The following is an 18,623-nucleotide window of genomic DNA, read 5'->3' on the forward strand; positions in this document are numbered from 1 at the left end:
TATTTCTTTTATCATTAAATCTCCACTACTTCCTTTTTTTTATTTAGTTCTATTACCACAGAACAAGGGTTCCACACGGCCTATTAGAGATGGCAATGAAATGTCTCACTACAAATGTCTCTAAAACAATAACCGTTCTCCTACTGATGTGAAAGCATCTCCTTTTCCTAGCTGCAATGTACTGGCAGTTTTTCAAGACTGGCACCTATAAGAACAAATGTCAAGAGAATTTATCAGTTTCTTGTCTAAAAGAGGAAGGAAAGCAACAGTTCATGGAAGATGTTAGTTGGAAAACAGCAGCTGAAAAACCCTGTAGGAAAGAATGAAATATGAACAAATTGGTGTCAGCATGTGGACGTGGAGCAAGTGAGAAAAAGCGAGTCATATCTGATTTAAACAAAACTGACATAGAGAGATAACTTTTAAGCACTAGGTGAGAGGGATTTTGGTGGTTTAATTCTCTCCTCTGGTTTGTATCCCTGATGATGAACTTGGCTTGACTTTGCAATGAAAGCATGACAAAATACTCAGTGAAACTGGAAAGCTGAAGGAAATCCCAGTCTTTTTAAAGGAAAATATAGATAAAGAGAAGCTGCTTGACAGAGCAGATGAAATCAGCCATCTATTTAATGGTTTATATTGCAACTCATAGAGGATACCAAATGTTTTGGAAGATGCAAAAAAATATGTATAGCAGAAATTCACTTTTGTGGTTTTGATGACCCACCTATTCCCTAAGCATACATTTGTATTTTGTAACAGCCATACACAAGAAACAATTCTCCTTTTTGGGAACTGTTACTTTTCTTCATTACTCCTCTGGATTTTTACCATGGTTTTGACCATTGCCTCAAAATTGGTGTTTTTCCATCTCCTTGCCAGAGAAGCCACATGCTTCTAGGTGTTTAGGTACTTCTTTTTAGCTGCTTCTGAAAGGGGACAACCATTTCCAATAGGTATTCTTCTTAATTAGTACTTCATCTGATTCTATTAAGCTGCAGTCAAAAAGGACAAAGAAAAGTGTATTATATGTAAGTAAATGAAAAATTCAAAGAACGTAATTATCTTCTAGACAATCATAGGCAGAACTCTCCCTTGTTTACTTTAAGTGATATGCATGCTGGAAGATCTACTCACACTACCTAAGGTCAGGCTCCTAGACTTCATGTACCCACAGCAAGAACCAGATTCCTGCTGGGAATCTACCTGTCTAACTTAACCAGTTTGTCAGATGCCGATGGGTGGCTGGAGCAAATTATCTATGCCCCAGACCTCCTGTGCTGTGAGATTATTTACTGAAGAGCTCTCATCACACTATGCCAACTAACTTATTTTACATAATTCCAGTGTCTTCATTACAGCAGAAAACCACAGCTCAACAGACATAATATGCCAGGAAGTGAGAACCCTCCTGACAACTTTGACACACCGACTTGTTCCCTGTAAGACTAATTCAGTGTCCTACTGTTTATACATTTTATTACTGACTTCAGTCATTTTTACAGGATTACCGAATATCAGGCAATCTGTGCAGTGCAATAGTTCAATTATATCTCCAGCAAGTCCAACACACCTAAGATCACTCAACAGAAAATGGAAAAAATATAATGAAAACTGGATGTTCCTGACCTCCCCTTTGGCTTTATACATGCACTTCTGCTTTATCTCAGGTATTCTACCTCAAAAATGTATAGTTGACTCAAAATATATAAAAAAAAAAGGCAAGAACCAGGCACCAATCTGAGTTAACAAGCTGCTTGCCAGCTGAGGAGTCATGCATACACCCATTATTACAAGTCTAAAAATAGCAATCTTTTGAGAAGTTGTTAGAACAGCAAAATGTGGCATGTGGATATAAAAGTAATATGTGGATAAAAGAAAAAGAAGGTGAGAATCTATTGCAAACAGATGGTTAAAGAAATAAAACCATTTCACCCCAGCTTCAAGTAGCAAATATTACCGTCATTATCAGTGATGTCAGAGCCAACTGCTCTACGTGGGGTCTTGCTGCATTCCCTTCAGAATGTCCAGGCTCCCAGGCAGTGGGGTCTACTCCAGAGGAAAACTACACAGATTTCTAGCACTCCTTAAACACTCTTTTGGTGTCCTTTCTACCCATTTTGTATCTCCACCCAGGAAGCCTCTCCAGAACAGTGATGTTCCTCGCTGTTCAACACTTTGCACAGTGGAAGTCAGGTCCAGCTGGGGCCTCAGTGAATCTGTTGTGACGAAAAGGCATCAAATACCAGATGTGGCCCATAGCTGCTTCGTTCTCCCTAACAGATGCACAGGCCATTTCAGAGGCTCTGGCAGAACCAGCTTGGCTGCTCTACTGAAACGACATATTAGTGCTGGCAATAAGCCTGGAAACTTTAAATGTGGTACAAACTATGACTTCAGCCCAGAGGAAGAAGGGTAAGAAAATCATAAATACCTTGAAATTAGAACTCCGGAATTTCACCCAGCCTTCAAAAGTAGGAGCCTAAAACTAAATACTGTGCACATATTGCAGCTACACAGTGAGGTTCCTCAGCTGTTGGCAGATCTGGAATTTCATACCAATCTGTCACACAAAGGCATCTAGAAGGAATTTGAGGAGCAAATATGAGGCAAATGCCTTGGCTGTGATCTCAGAGCATCATTTTTCATTTGCTTCTTTTAAGAAGCACATGACCTCAGGATCACTGTTTTGATGTGTGCACCGTTTGCTGGGTGGAGGCTCTGCTCACTCCTTCTTGACTTTCAGAGGAGATGCCCTGTGAAATTCTCTCCCTCCAAGCACTTTCTCCTTTGTAAGCAAGAAACTGTGTTCTAAGGAGGACAGCTACAGAGATAACCCCTAGGTTGAAGTTACAGAATGGGCCCTTCTATATCCATCAGCACAGGAAGAAAAGGATTCACAGTCTGAAGGGAGACAAGAGGAGCAGTTGAAATGCAGCTTCCTCAGATGCTGAACCGTGTATGGGGGTCCATCTAAATATGGGTGCCTAGTACCCAGCCAAAGAAAAGACCACTAACTGTAACGAGTGAGAAGATTTATCATTCATTACTGATAAATTCAAAGTAATTCAATCTAAGAGTTTTTTCCTGAGCACACACTGCACTAGAGGCTCATCCAATAGAGCATTTGTTAGCAGTACACTTTATTGCCTGTAAAGAAGTAGAGTTCAACTGCTCATGCTCCAAAGCACTGGCAAAACACAGCCATCCCTCAGCCCAAATCCACACTTCAGCACAACACTGCAAATGCAGGCTATATTCATTATACAGATTGGTTCTCAGGTTTGATCCATTTCAGTCTACAAAGCTGACAAAAAAAATTCACAAAATTACCATAAAATGCTTTCGCCACACCCATAGAAGACAGCCCAGCTTGTAAAGTTTGAAAACCTTCTACACCAAAAGTGTGTGATTTTGAAGACCCCGTCATGCCCATTTCCTGGTGTTATAAACACCTGGTCAGTCTCAGCTGGAAAACACTGCATCCATCACTGGGAACACTGAGAAAGCTCTCTAAAGGACACACCACTTTTTTCACCAGTGTAGCAATGAGGTAACTAGAAAAGGTTTCTCATAAAACTAAAACACTTCACAGTCAGACTACCTGAGACAAAGGGCTTGCTAAAAGTGTTCAATGTAAAGCAGAGCTTGACTTTGTATTTCGTTGAAGAGGGATGTGGAAATATGTAACAAAAAAAAAAAAGTAATCCCACAAAAAGGATATGAGTGGGATTGTGATTGAATTTATTTTCCTTTGAAAAAGGGATGTTCCCCAAGGAACTAAGGTAATGATGGCACCATACTAAATAAAGGAGGAACACTTGTAACAAGTAGTACTAGTCCTACTGTAACCGAAAACCACAAAGACACACCTGTGCTGTAGATAAAATACACTGTAGTCAAAGAAATATAACATCAAGAACACTGATGCTACATTTTATTAATTCTTGTCCGATAATATGATGAAATCACACAGATTACTTCAGCAATGACTGACAAATCAAGTGAGAAAGAATTTACAAATTGTAGTTTCCTACTAAAAACAAGACAGCTGTGGTGATGGAAAGCAACCCTTTTCACACCTCTGATTTTATGCCTCCGAGGTAGATTTCAAAGCCACATCAGACACAACATGAAAATTATTCTCACAACCTTACAGCTGGATACATTTACTAACCTTTTGCTACTTTTCCCCCTGTAAACATGCGTTTTCTCTATAACTTTTCCCATTTATTGTGGAATGCCATCTCTATCAGGCATCAGGACACTTTGGGCTTTTCTTATTTCCCAAATCACTTAAATGAAAAAAAAAAAAAACGCAAAGAGTGTCTATATACGACCTAAATGGAAAAATTTAATTATTACTAATGTCATAATGATTTATTGTGGAAGTTTTAGTTTCATTTAAAAAAAATAAATTGAGTTTCCTTTCAAGGCATAGAACAGTATTAACTGCCAAATATCAATCTATTTTTCTGGCACTCATTATTTGTAAAATATTGTGTCGGTCTAAAACATCAGCACAGTAGTAGTAGTAACTGCTATTACTGAACAATGCAAGTAAACCCTCCAACAAGATGCCATAGCCAGGAGCCATTATTTAGACTAGTCCATGTTCTGTCTTCATTAAAAAATAGAATAATAAATTTTTTTCTCCTTAGTTCATCTATTCAATATCAAAATGTCAAATCACTCTGATTAGCTTGACACTGTAATTGAACACCTGAAAGGAGCTTCAAAAACCACCAGCTTGGTTTGTGCTTTCACATCACGTGCACAAGGGTCACTAAAGAACAGAAGCACAAACTTTAAAATTCATTACCCAGCCTATGCCATTTAAGCTCAGCAATCAAATTACAAACTTTGTGTATGCAAGAGGGGAGATCACTTGCCAAGATGACATTTACACTCAAAGTAAACAAGCAGCACAGCCTAGATTTCCTAATGCATGAGGCTGTTTGCAGGCTCTGACTGCTGATGTTCAATGCTCAGACCACAGGCATGAAAAGAAGCAATAGGCCTCTGAAAACACACGCTCCAACCTGAAACCTTCATTCTAGGAAACAGAAAGGACTGGGTTAAAGTCTAGAGTGTGCTGTCCTCAAGCATTCCTCCACTCTCCTCCACTAGCACTGATATACCCTAGCTGGGGCACACAAAACTCACTTTGCTATGCTAACGGGATGGAACAATGTGTTTGGAAGGAAGAACTGAGGAGTAAACAAATGGGAGACAAAAAAATGAGGATATTTGTGGAACCACTTGGAATCAGCTGTTGCTAAAATTACCTTGCAATGTGAGGAAATTGGCTGTGAGTATGCTCACAGCTACGAAGAGCCACAAAACCTCAATATGGTTTGAAGCGGTTTTGCTGAAGGGAAGCAGCTGTAGCAGCTGGCTTGGATTCTGAAATGTGTTTGGGAAAAAAAAACAAACAACAAAACTCCCCACATGTTAAAGATGTACATATCTGCAGAGAACATCTTCTCATGAAGGAGTGATGAGTGTATGGGGAGCCTTACTCAGGTTACTCTGTTATTTTCCCTGTGCAGCCTCTACCAGCAAAGGGACTCAGCTTTTGTTCTTCGCAAAGGCAGGCTGGGTTAGGAAGCTCTAAACACTCCCCTTTCCACTGAGTATTTTTATCTGAGCAAGTCTCAATGGGCCTGAATCCAGCTACAACAAACTTTCTGGGCACTTCTGACTGTTATGAAATGGAATGACTCAGCTGAACTACATCTGAAAGAGAACATATTTTATTTGTTCATTGGAACTTAATAAGCCAGGGGAGGAAAATAAAACCAAAATCAAGTGTTAGAAAAGACACATCCCCGCGTATCTTCATCTTATAAAGCTTAGCCTTTCTCTATGACCTTATACAGGTGTTGCTATCCAGCTTTCTGTCTCCCCATACACTTTTGACTGCCTGGCTTCCTTCCCAGAGCTGCAGCTCTGCACTTCAGACACTCTTAATCACCTGTCCGGTGATGCAGTTGACTCAAAGGTACCAGTGTTTATTTACGAACAGCATTTCCCCACTTATTTCCATGGTGAGCAGCAACAGAGCCTGAAATATAAGGTCAAAACATAGCCTAGATATCTCCCACAAGCCATATGGAAGAATCGTGTTTTGAGGAAATTTCTGGCATGGATTTGCACTTGCTCTCTAACAAAACACACTTCAGCTCAGGACTCTGGACTCCTAACTGAGCTCCTGGGACATCAGGAACAGTTAACATCCCTAAAAAGCTTTAACCCAGATTTCTCTCCAGGAGCTGGAAAGGAACTTCCCAGTTCCTTATAAGTTATCCTCTTGGATTTCTGTCAGCCTCATTATGTTTCCTTCCATAGTGTGCAAGTCCAAGTTCTGTGCCACATACCTGCACTGCTTTGCCAAGCACCCTGACACCACTTCGTAGGAATTAAGTATTATTTTCCATCTTTCAGGAACTTTCTAGCTTATCCTTGCACAAACTACAGTCGTAACATATGACAATATATGTTTGATCTGAATATAATATTTGTGAAGACAAAGTAGACCTCTTCCCCAGTTATTATTCCACTGAAAATCAAATGTCAGTCAGCACGTCTTGGATTACTCAGAGATAATGCAATTAGCATCACAGTACAGTTATGTAAACTCTTAATCAAACATCAAGACAGAGGGGAAAAATAGGAGATGTCAAATGAACCCTGGAGAGAGACACAAAGTAAAGGCTGTCGGGACTGCACATGGTGAAATTCCTCAGTAATGATGAAAATTATTGTGGTAAGTATATCATGATTTAGGCCAATCTAAGAGTGAGGTTATCCACTTGGTAAAAAAGTGGACCAGTGCACATGTTCAGCATGATAGACTGTGTCCTGGAGACAGTTATGAGGACACAAAGTTTCAAGCAACAAGAAGAGGCAGAAACATACCACCATACAACTGCTCTGTCCTGTCTCAGCAGGAGTCAAACTTCAATCCCTAGGACCTACCAGAAAATTGGATTTCAGTGTTAACTGAGATTTCTGAGTATTAAATAGGATTCAATAGATGAAAACACAAAGTGCAGTATTGACAATAGTGGCAATATATCACAATGGTGATATTGCAGCCCAGCTGGGAATCCTAGGCTTAGATGAGTTATACACCAGGCAAGACAGAAGCTTTTCACTTCTGTGTTACCTCCTGTATCACCTGAGCCTCATCTGGATTAATTTTAAGATAGCTGTTTTGGGAACTCAAGAAAGCAAAAGCTGCTCCATGTCACCTTTAGCTTGGGAGACTGGCAAATATTCAATTCTAACTGCAGACTATGTGGAATAAAATACAGATTCAGGCCTTGATTTTGACATAGGTATCACAAGAGACATCAGCTGTTTTTCCCTCTGGGAGTTGCACAAAACCTTCTCTACTAATAAGTTTTGATGTTCTAGCTGCTTTCTGATCTGAAAAACAACAGTGCAATTTGGAAAGTATTCTCCTCTACCGTGAAACACAATCTTGAGGAACCTAAGTGAAGAGTTCATTTTAATCCGAGTCAGCAGCTAGATGCAACACAATAAAAAAAAGCAGGTCATAATTAAGGAAAGGACACAGTATTCTGAGCAAAACAAATAAAGATTTAGCCAGAAAATAGGTGTAGATCAAAGGAAACTGCCCCGTGTAATGTAAAAAGTATCAGTGAAGGGTTGTGAATAGTTCTTGCCTACTTTTCTCACTCCATATCAAAAACACACTTCAATGTTTTGTTGCTTCAGTCCTAAAATACTTTGAAATGCTCGCCTTGAGCTGCTACTGACTATGCACATCAGTTCAATGAGAAAGACCAAAAGTTTAGTAGAAAGTTTGTACCATAAACTTAAGAGCAATGACTCAAGAGTTGTGTTATTCAGCAGACAACGATTACACCACAGCCCCTCACACATACGCCCTCTCTTGAAAAAAAAGCCCATGAAAGTAAAAAATAAAAAAAGAACACTAAGGACGAGCAAGTGCTCTCTCAGTGCATTGAGGTGACTAGCATGCAGCACATCAGAACCTTTCAAAAACACTACTGTACTTTCTGGGTCACCATGTGCAGGTTTCAATGTCTTTCCCAGGGCAAAAGGGTCTGTAAACTGGTCAGGAAGATAGTCCTGATCAACTCTTGGATGACAGATGCACATATCATTATGTTATAGGACTGAACGGTAGCACATGCAAGCAAAGTCTCCTTCCTGAAGGTAATATGATCCTGTGCAAGTCATTTTCATGTCTGCTTCTTGATATTTCCAGCTGTAGCAAAGACAATATTATGCATATATTATGCAAAGACTGTATGATCCATTTAGATAAGATGGTGAAAGAAAACACAAGTGGATATATACTTGAAATGAAATCACTCTGTGGCTTCTTCTCTTCACTGACTCTCATAGAAATCCAGTCATGGAAACTTAACTAGACAGTGAACTTAAAGACATCTGGAACTCAAAAATCCAGATTCAGCCCTAGCAGTGTAAGAGTTAGAATCATTATTAATATTCTGAATACTACTTTTCAAAAAATCTCAGTGTGAAATACCAGAATCTTCTAGAAGGTGGGGCTTTTTCCCCTCCCCACTGGGTACACCATCATAGATATTAATGGGAAAAAGCCTATTTACTTCAAATATGAAGGGGAAAAAAAGTGCCAAGACTGGACATGCCCACGACAGTTCCAGTGATGAACAAGAAACTAAAGAGGTGTAGACCAACACGAAAGCTTTTAACAAGCCACTGTAAAGACTAAAGTATCAGCTAGACAGATTTCTTCATGACTCAGCTGATTTTATTACAAATCACCTTAATGGTGGTGCATACTCAGATGAGAGGAACCGTGGACACAATTTTGACTCTAAGTATTTGAATCAGATTTGTTTGTTTGTTTGTTTTTGAAAGACAAAATAAAAGTGAAAGCAAAACTCCTAAGAAAAGCAGCAGAAAAGTCTTGCTGAGCAATCACACAATACCAGGTTGGAAGGGGACCTCAGAAGAGTTTTGCAGTGGCACTCACAATAGGCAATGCTCAATCTGGTTGTTTGAGCACACGAATCAGCCCAGATGAAGATTATAATGAATGTCAGGGCTCCCTGATGACTTTCCCCTCACAGCCAATTCTCTCCTCTGATGTTTTACAAAAGTTGAAATACTTATGTGGTAATGTACCAATATCATTCTCCCATTAAAGATTTTTTAAGTCTAGGATGGAACTGCAAAGGAACACTATAGAAATAGACTTAATCTGCTCTGTGAGTATCAGCACTGCTGTAAAACAAACATGGCAGTGATTAAGGACCTCAGAGGACCCAACAGCTTTGAAACTCAATCTCATACAACATAAACACAGTCCCATGACTCATCCATACTCTTTCCTACCTCCTCTAACTGATTACATTTGAATCATGCATATTAAAAAACACATCAAGACAGTACCGTTTGCTGCACTACAAGTTGCAGAAGCACAAAATGGCATAAAACATCTAAGCCTTATAATAATGATGCTGTTCTCTGCTGCAGATCACCTGGCATGCACAGCTTGTCTCTCTGAAAAAATAATCCAGTCACTCCCTGATTAAATTACTCCAGGAGTGAAAAAGACATTGAGCAGCCCGCCTGCTTCAATTGGCTGTGTAGTGACTGAGCTCAAAGAATATGGAAATAATTGGAAATCCTAGACCAATATAGAGGAGGAGGAGGAATGTGTGACCCACATAAACAGCATGCTGGAGTTGCCTGAAAGTGAAATCATAGTCTGATATTAAACAAGTGAAAAATCCTTGGTATCAGGAATAGAGGTTAGAAAACAAATAAAGATTAGTTCAGGAAAATGCCAGAGGGGCTAGAAAACAGATTACTTCAGTAAAATGCCAGAGGGTTCCAACAGAGTTGCAAAGCCTTTTCAAATGTACATTACAGCCTGTCATCCTAGGTAAGAGGTGAAGCTGGGAATTTTTAAATCCTAATTCATAACTCTAATCTACACCTTTGTGTCTCTTTGATATTGAGGTTTAATATGTTTACAAGATTACTAAGCAGTTGCCAGACAAGTTCCTTTTACTTGGACTCTGAAGCTATGGCCTTTTTAGTAGTCCATAGCCAGAAAGACTCTAATCAGAATATAAGAAATGGACAAGTACCTTAGAAAAAGAATGAAAAGCTTTACCAGCAGATGAGCCCATTTTCACCAGCCCAAGCGGACAAACTGCGAAGAAGGAAAGAAAATTACAGCCCTGAACTTACTGGAAAAAATCTGTAACTTACCTCCATAAAATCTCTAAAAAAAGCTTAAATTTTCCTTGGACACGGCTCACTTGCCCACCTGTACTAACCAGTAATAATTAGCACCCCAGAGTAAGAGGTGCTTTTGGTGAAATAGAAATGGTCTGCTTCCCACATACTCCCTGCAGCTGGAGTACAAGGCACGTTCAGGAATCCCATATAGCTCTGTCCCTCCTGTCACATACACCACTCCCTGGAACTACTGACAAACAAAGCATGTTACAGCAGTCTCCTTCAGCTTCTTCTACCTGGCTGTCATAGCAAAAGGCAGGTCCAGTATCAAGGTTGAAAAATTAAGTCTAAACATAGGACAAATGCAAGCATACATCCATGTGGACTTCTAAACTCTTTTTGCCCCTATCTAAAAACAAGGACCACCAATTCATTATAATACTTTTAAGAGGTTCTGAGATACGCAGTCAAAACACAGTTTAGCATGTATTTTACATTTGCAATGATCTAGTTTCTTAGTGTCGTTATTTCCTCAGGATTTTAGAGCGAAGCTTTATTTTTGCTTCTCTAATACTAAAAAATTTTCCTTTCATTCCTTTAACATTACATAAGTGCTTTTCATTTCCTGAACAATTTTCAGAGAAAGCTGGGATATTTTTGGAATAGCTTATTGGTTCATTAATAAATTTATGTATGTGGTTCAATTAAATATGAGAAAACTTCACTATTCATAGGATCACCTTACACTGTCCTGCAAATTGGAAGGTGACATGTTCTTTAGACTATTTTCTATTCCTGTAGCTCAAACAAATCTCTACATCAGTTTCTAAGCTAGTAACCACCACTTTTATAGTAAGTTCATTAATCTAAAACATCTCTGTTTCAATTTGCTAGGATTTGAGGCAATATTCTGATGTGTTCCATATTCCCCTCAGATAATTTTTCTACTTAATAGCAGTCTGATGAGAAAAAAACAGTGCAGGCAGGCAGCCTGATTCACAATACACACCTCTGCATATTTTGTTAATAGCTTTTTACAAGCTTCCCCAAAGTTGATTTAAAATCTCTTCCCTAAAATCAAGAGACTTCACCTTCTCACAAGTAAAATAATACAAAGTTCCCTCTAAAAAGGATGTTTCTAAACTGTTACCTCTATTTTCAGACTATTCGAACTCAAGAGGAATGATTTTCTAAAATAGTGGCTCCACATTAAAAGTACACGTATTTGATAAAAAGTTCCTCCTTTTGAAATCGATAGAACTTTTAAAGTTTCCCTCTGTGAAGGAAGTCAGTATCTATGTGGTCATCCTAAATGTTAATGAAAAGATCAGTCGTAGGATACACGAACACAAAGAACCCAAATATAGACATACTCTAGTTTAATGCACATTACAAGCTGAAATCTGACAGTCCTATCAGAGGCTGGATGACTGGTTACAAAAGCTAAAAAATAAAAATGCACACAATGCACCCTTCATGCCTGCAAGCCACTTTGTTCACTGATTGATTACCATTGATTCCTGGCACAAGCAGCTCTATCTAATTCTGTTACGAGCACCATGACCAGCACTTTCATACTTATACTTCTCTGAAGTCAATTCATAAGGGAAAATGTTGGAAAAAAAAAAAAAAAAGCTGAAATTATATAAGGGCTAAAATCCCACTTTTGAGACTGAAATGTTCTGCCTTGTAAGCCCTCCCAGCTGTAGTTGAAGTACCACCCTGGTAGAAGAAATGACAGCACAGGTGGCGTAACATCTCCTTACCTTTCACCATTCATATCCCAGCAAAAGATGTTAGTGCAACACAAAGCAGTGACCATCAGGGCTGGTCTGAGTAACATGCGAAACTCTCTGAAGCCATCTGCTTTAGTGCATGTGACTGGGAGCCCTTTGGGTATTCACTCCTGTGGTTTGAATATTTTGGCCTACAATTCTTTATCAACTCAACCTTCAAAAGCAATGGTCATTTAATAAACGATGTCCAAACCAGGTGAACTTACAGATGGCTCAACTGTTTTGAAAACTAAGTGATTCTAATTTCTAAATATGGTTATACAATCAAACATAATCTAGTAGTCATAGCTCTGCAAGGAAATGCAGTAGACTGAAGTCCTGCTTCTGGTTCTACCACTGGCCCACTGGCAAACTCTGTGTGAGTCTTTTCGCTCTACACAAAACTGGAACAATAAAAGAATTGCCTCAAAATCTGAGCAACATTATAAGTAGATGATTAATAGAGATATCTGGCTGCAGGCTTTTGGCTTTGAAAATCTTGATCCAGTTTCTCATCCTGGAAAGGAAGAGAGAATTATTCAATTTAAGAACTGTCAACTATTTATAGCTTTAGCTATTAAAAAAAAGAGGTATTTTCAGAAATAGCAACCCAGCAACCTGTTGCTTCCTCAACCATCTCCCATAGAAACAACTCCCAGGGTATCTGCACAGTGTTCCAAGGCTGCTGGAGTGCACATTATTCCATGTCTGCTTGCCAGTAAATTGCAGGACCACTTTCAGACACACAACAGAGAGTAAAAAGGAAAAAAAATTCCCAGGGATTTCACTTCAGTAGAGTTTCTATCACTGTTCTGTTATTCTTTTCTTTCCAAACAGAAGGATGATGCCCATGTGCAAGTGATTTACTTACATTTCTCTGTTATCAAGGCCAGGCAACATGAAGACAAGGGCAATTCACATATCGGAAGGGTAACTCACTTTGTCACAGGCACAGACTTGGAAATGAAAGCTACCACTTTATCTATTTGCTATTGAAGATAAAAACTTCTTGACAAGTTTTTCCAATTGTTCCTCCCCAAATCTAGCTCACAGACATCACTAACCAAAATGAACGTACTTGAATACTTGCATTACTTTATGCAATCTATTTGTCCCTACTACACTCATACCACCTCTGCAAGCACCTTCTCTTGAGCTGGGAGCAGGCCACCAATTAAATGAGCAGAAAAGCTGCACGGCTTCAATGGGACAGCAGAACTGCAACTTCATAGAGTTTAGGGCAGACTGAATACTAGGCTCAGCAGTACTGCTGAGTCCTGCAGAGCTCTGCAAACGCAGACTACTGCATCCAGCTCTGGGTCCCCCAATATAAGAAGCACACACCTGTTAGAGTGTGTCCAGAGGAGGGCCATGAAGATGATCAGAGGGCTGGAGCACCTCTCCTATGAAGACAGGCCAAGATAGCTGGCATTGTTCAGCCTGCACAAGAGAAAGCTCCCAGGAGAACTTATAGCAGCTTTCCAGTGCCTGAAGGGGGCCTACAAGAATGCTGGAGAGGGGCTTTTTATAAGGGCATGTAGGAATTGGTCGAGAAGGAATGGGCACAACTTTAAACTGAGAGAGGGTAGATTTAGATTAGATATTAGGAAGAAAATCTTCACTCTGAAGGTGGTGAGACTACTAAATGAGTACTCAATGAACAGAAACACATGGAAACCTGCAATTAAGGCCTTAACTTTCAATGTTTTGCTGCAGCTGAGGTAGGACACCAGGAATAAAATTCTTTCAGCTTGATTAAAAGCTTCATGGCATTTCCCAAAGCAGATGCTGACAACTCTCATTAAGCTGGTCAAGCTCCATGGAGGCTTGTGGGAGACATTCAGTGTGTGGTGTTTTTATCCAAATCTTTATTCTCAAGCCTGAGTGCAATTAAATCACAATGAAAGGATCCCACTCAATCATATAGATAAGCAAAACCTCTGGAGTTCACTCAGTACCTCCAACAGCATGGCATTCTTCCAAAGTCCTCTCTTCAGACAAAGACATGACTTCAGACATGACTCCTTATTAGTAATATTAAAACAGTGCTGAGAAGCCCTCACAGATGCTGCAGTCACACAATCTAAACTGGACACTTGAGGAGATAATCTGGGTGAAATATTTGCACCTTGAAGAGTTAAAGGAAAAGCAATTTCACAAATGTGCTAGAGATTCATTTCTCTCTAGCCCTTGGTCTTTAAACTGCTCAGTTCGTGCCTCCCAAGTCTTGTCACTGACTTCACCCGGAAGGCCCATCCTTAAACAGTAAGACATTGCTTTCTTCTGACAACTAACTTACTGCCTCAGTGTCAGGAGAAAGCCAGTCAGAGCTCTGCATAAGATTGTGTGTGTATATATGTCAGTATAGTCATTGGTAGAGAATACAGCTCACCATGAAGACATTTTTTCTGAAAACTAAGTCTCCCTCCAAAAAAAGTAAGTCCAAAGGGAGGTAAAGAGATTTACTCTCTTTTTGACCAACCAGTCAAGCATAAGAAGGTTACACATACACTTATAAAAATATCTGTCAGTCTCTAACAATGAAATAATTAAGAACAATGATGGCATCTTATCTGGATAGACACAAATGAAAAGGTTTGGGGATGAAAGACTAACACTGCCTTGCCTGAAAACTTTTGTAGATGCAACTGAGTGAAAAACTGAGAGTTTCCTCAAGAATCAGAAAGTGGCCTGAGGTATGCTCCCAGAGACATGGTGTGACTAAGTTTTCTTTCATTAGAGGAGGCTCGTGAACAGACTTTTTCTAATAGATGTGACCTGAAAGGTATGCTACATGCAAACAAGGAAATCTTTTCAGAAGATCATTTCAGCAGGATGGGGTAAAAACTTTATTAATATAAGCTAGGTATAAATAGATTAAGCATTTTTGCCTTATGTTTTTTTGTCTGTATCTCGCAAAAGTGTTGCTAAATGAGTTGCCGATTTTAACTGTTACAAATAAAAGTTCTGAGCGCATTTCCTCTTAACATGTCTTGGCCTGTGCACGATTTAGACTAGCTAACCTTTTGTTACCAAGGCTGTGGCAAGTCACAGACCAGATCACTAGCCTGACAGAACAAGCACCCAGTTAACTTGACGCTGTTCAGGCCATGCAAGGAGAAATATAGCAAGCCATGAGCTTGCTACATTGACTAGGTAGAAAGCTGACAGCACAAACATAAGGAGATACAAATACCTTCCAGTAACCATTGGGAAGCAAGAAGGATGGAATCCAGCAAGATACTGCTTCAACTCCAAAGATCCCAAAGAATACACCACGGCATCCATATCACTTTTCCTCCTTACCCATTCAGGTTTTCTGGCAAAGTAACGTCTGTAGAAATGTCAGCACACCACAGTGTGACCCTCATAAGATTCTTTTTGAATAGCAGGACTGACTGCCTCACAAAAGTAGAGATTAGAAGGGAAGGAATGCAGCCCAATACATCCTCTAGCAGTGATGCTGGATCAGAGATGGCATGTATCTAATTTTTCGAGGAAAAGGTTCAGAGAACATGCTATATAAAGATTGCCTTAGTTTATTATACTTCTTAATTTTAAGGTTTTTAAGGCACATTCAACTTGAGATAACTTCAGCAGTAGGGAATAAGGTGGGGTTTTTTGACAGTAGAAAACAGGTTGCAGGCATAAGCTGTATTTGCACTGAGACAGGGTATAGATTTATAATACAAAAAAATCATGTCTGCCTTAAAACACACCTCGCCTTGTAAGAGATGCCACAAAGATTCAGATGAATTGATTTAAATAATGATAAAATTATAAAAAGCACATGCAAAAATCTTGAATTATAAAAACTGTAACCTTGCTGCAGAAAAGGGTAAGAGAAAAATTAACCTCCCTTGAATGGCAAGCTCTTAAATTGACTGAAAATAAATATGAACAAGAAGCAGTATTTTCTAATTACCCAGGCCCTAGTCATAACTCACCAGCAGTGGTATCCCATACAAATTCCATTTTCAATGCAGTTGCATTGGCCAATGTTGCAGTGACACCTTTCAGCTACACTGATACTCATAAATAATGATTCAATCTTCCAAAGCGATATACTTCCCGTAACAGGCAACAGTAAGTGGAGAAGGAAGTAAGCAGTCAGATATGAATAATTATTTGTCCATTTTATTTGGACTGCTGTTAAAAAAGAATACACCAAAAATGCATTTTATATGTTTGAAAACAATGTTGCTCAAGTTAAACATTACCATAAAAGTCATTGTCTTACAAGGAAAGTGATTCACACTGGAAACAATGTGAAACTCAGTTTTATAAAGTTTGCATAAGAATTGCCTAGACAGGGCAAGAAATACACTCACTCCCATACTTAATGTGATAGAGGAGAAAAACAAAGCAATTACAAAAATGAAACATTTAAGATGAAGATATGTAGTAGATATTGTTGAAATAAAAATATAGGATTTTAAGTATCACATAGACAAGGAAGAGCTTTGTGACAAGTATGTACAACCTTTAGCAATAAGATAAACAGATAGCAACAGGATAATCTTAGTAACTATAAAGGAAAGAAATACTGCATTTACTTCATATTCTAATTTCAGAGATAAGGATAGAAAATTGCCTTACCTCAAATACAGCTTGAAGAGAGACATTAACAATATGCCTACATCCTTTCTTAGTTCTCTTGACAGCAGTCTAAGAAGCAAGAAAAAATAGCAAATAACTATCTTTCCTGCAGACAGAATGTGCCCAAGAATAACATGCTTCCTAGTAAAGTGTGCAGAAAAGAAGTTAAAAAAAAAAATTAAAAGTCAAAAAGACAATCCTTGCAAAATAAAAAGGCAAAACCTGAATATTTGAAATTCACTGTAAGATTTATTGCATTTTGAGGGAGTAGAGGCATTCAGGAACTAAATAATATAGATATAACTATGACATCACCTCAATTCTCACTAAAATATTAATTTGGTATATTTGTCTACAAAAGAAAGATTATAAATTCATCTGCACAGGACTCCATCACTGGAGATCTGAAAAAATTCGTATTCCAGTAGTAGCCACACATGGGTTCACACGATACAACCTTGTTAACTTGCTTTTTCCTCCCAAACTACAGTGCTTGCTAAAGCGACACTCAAATGTTAAATGCTTTGGTCAAGAGTTCAATCACTGACCTGCAATGAAAGCCTTGTGTTCAGCTCCAACATTTTCTAACAGCAAACAAGAAAAAAAATGGTTTAACGGAATGAACTGTTAAAAAAGAAAATCCTCACATAAGCTTTCCCCGAGGGGGAAGAAATATCCACAAGCTTTAAATTGGCCAGGCGGATTTAAGAGGAAGCAAAAAAAAAAAAAAAAAAAAAAAAAAAAAAGCAGCTCTTTCTGTTGCGTCAAAGAGCCCACTGTGCAATAGGAACAGTGAACAGAGTTGTTAAACTGGCAAGCTTTTGCTGAAGACAGCTTTTCAATATGCTCTCAGCATCGTCTCCCAGGGCTGGCTGGAGACAGTCCCACTCCTCTTATATGAGCTGTGCTCCTTCAAGAGGCAATCGCTCTTTAAGGACAGTTTCTATAAACATGCCGTTCAACTGGTTTGGCTGCACATGATGAGGGTAGTTGAGCACATATACGCACCTGCATTCCAGGATCAGACCCACGTGCTCTTGGGGAAAATGCAGGCACGTTTAAAGAAGCGATCATTACCTCGGCTTAAGAGCAGGATGCTATTGATGACTGACTGCTTGCTAAAACTCAGTTCCCTGCTTAGACCGTTCAGTATGCTGTTGGAAAGCAATTTTGAAATGCACAGTACTTACAGAGGAAACCTCTAATGCAATTCCACTGAGACATTGTAGTCCAAGCAGCACTCACTGATTAAAGGAAATCAGTAATCACATGCTGCTGACTAGCTTTGTGTTTAGTGCAGAGAGCTTGGATAGCCACCAGAGACTGCAGCTACATGGGATGAGTCAACTGTCCCTCCTGGGAATGATGGCTCCATGACTGAAGATCTTTAGGGGCTGAACCAGCTACTGTGAATGGAGTAAGGACACTGAGCAACTTGGTTAAACATTCATAAAGCCACATTAATCACCTCATATAGGAAATTACCACACAGATCTCTGCAGGTGAGGACACCACCCTGCGTCCCCCTGCATCCCCTTTACAAGCCATGCAGACCCAAGCAAAGGCATTCAGAGCACAGTTCAACCTACTCCAACCTGTGTTTGGTCCCCTGAATTGTCTTCTGGGCTTCACCGCCTACAGACGGACCTACGATGGCTTCCACAAAAGGAGGTTGCAGATAGCAACATTTTTTGAGCTGAGTGCCACTCCAAGTGACAAGGCGATGAATGCCTGTGACTTGTGCACAGAAAGAACTTGCAAGGGAGAATGGGATTTGTAAGAGACAGCAATAAAAAAGGGAAAACACAAACCGTGGAATGCACTTTACAACGTGACTGTGGAATTAAAAGTGGGGACAAGCATATGCAGCCGGTTAATTTAGAATTTCTTTTCTATTAATATGTATTTCAGAGTTGCCACGAGGACATTATGAGCTTGAATATGTGGGAAGGCAGCAGAACGAAAGGAAGTATATCCAGGAGTTAAATTCTCCCTATTCATGCTCTTTCTCTA

General features: G+C 39.3%; 1 protein-coding gene across 3 annotated transcripts in view; it reads right to left on the minus strand.

The window, feature by feature from the left end:
* CSGALNACT1 (chondroitin sulfate N-acetylgalactosaminyltransferase 1) overlaps window positions 1-17,278 on the minus strand; it is a 44,654-nt gene extending 27,376 nt beyond the window's left edge. Inside the window, exons 1-3 of one of the 3 annotated variants that reach the window (XM_027893337.1) lie at window positions 17,159-17,278; window positions 16,611-16,751; window positions 2,435-2,580 (exon numbers count right to left, since the gene is read on the minus strand). The gene's annotated coding sequence lies outside the window, so the exon portion shown is untranslated. The remainder of the gene's footprint in view (window positions 1-2,434; window positions 2,581-16,610; window positions 16,752-17,158) is intronic. The other 2 variants (XM_027893338.1, XM_027893340.1) reach the window with 2 other exon arrangements.
* Window positions 17,279-18,623: the final 1,345 nt, after the last annotated feature.

This window comes from Empidonax traillii, unplaced genomic scaffold, assembly GCF_003031625.1.
Source record: "Empidonax traillii isolate 1590-97213 ecotype Southwest subspecies unplaced genomic scaffold, ASM303162v1 scaffold386:size1297806, whole genome shotgun sequence".
Taxonomy (NCBI): Eukaryota; Metazoa; Chordata; class Aves; order Passeriformes; family Tyrannidae; genus Empidonax; species Empidonax traillii.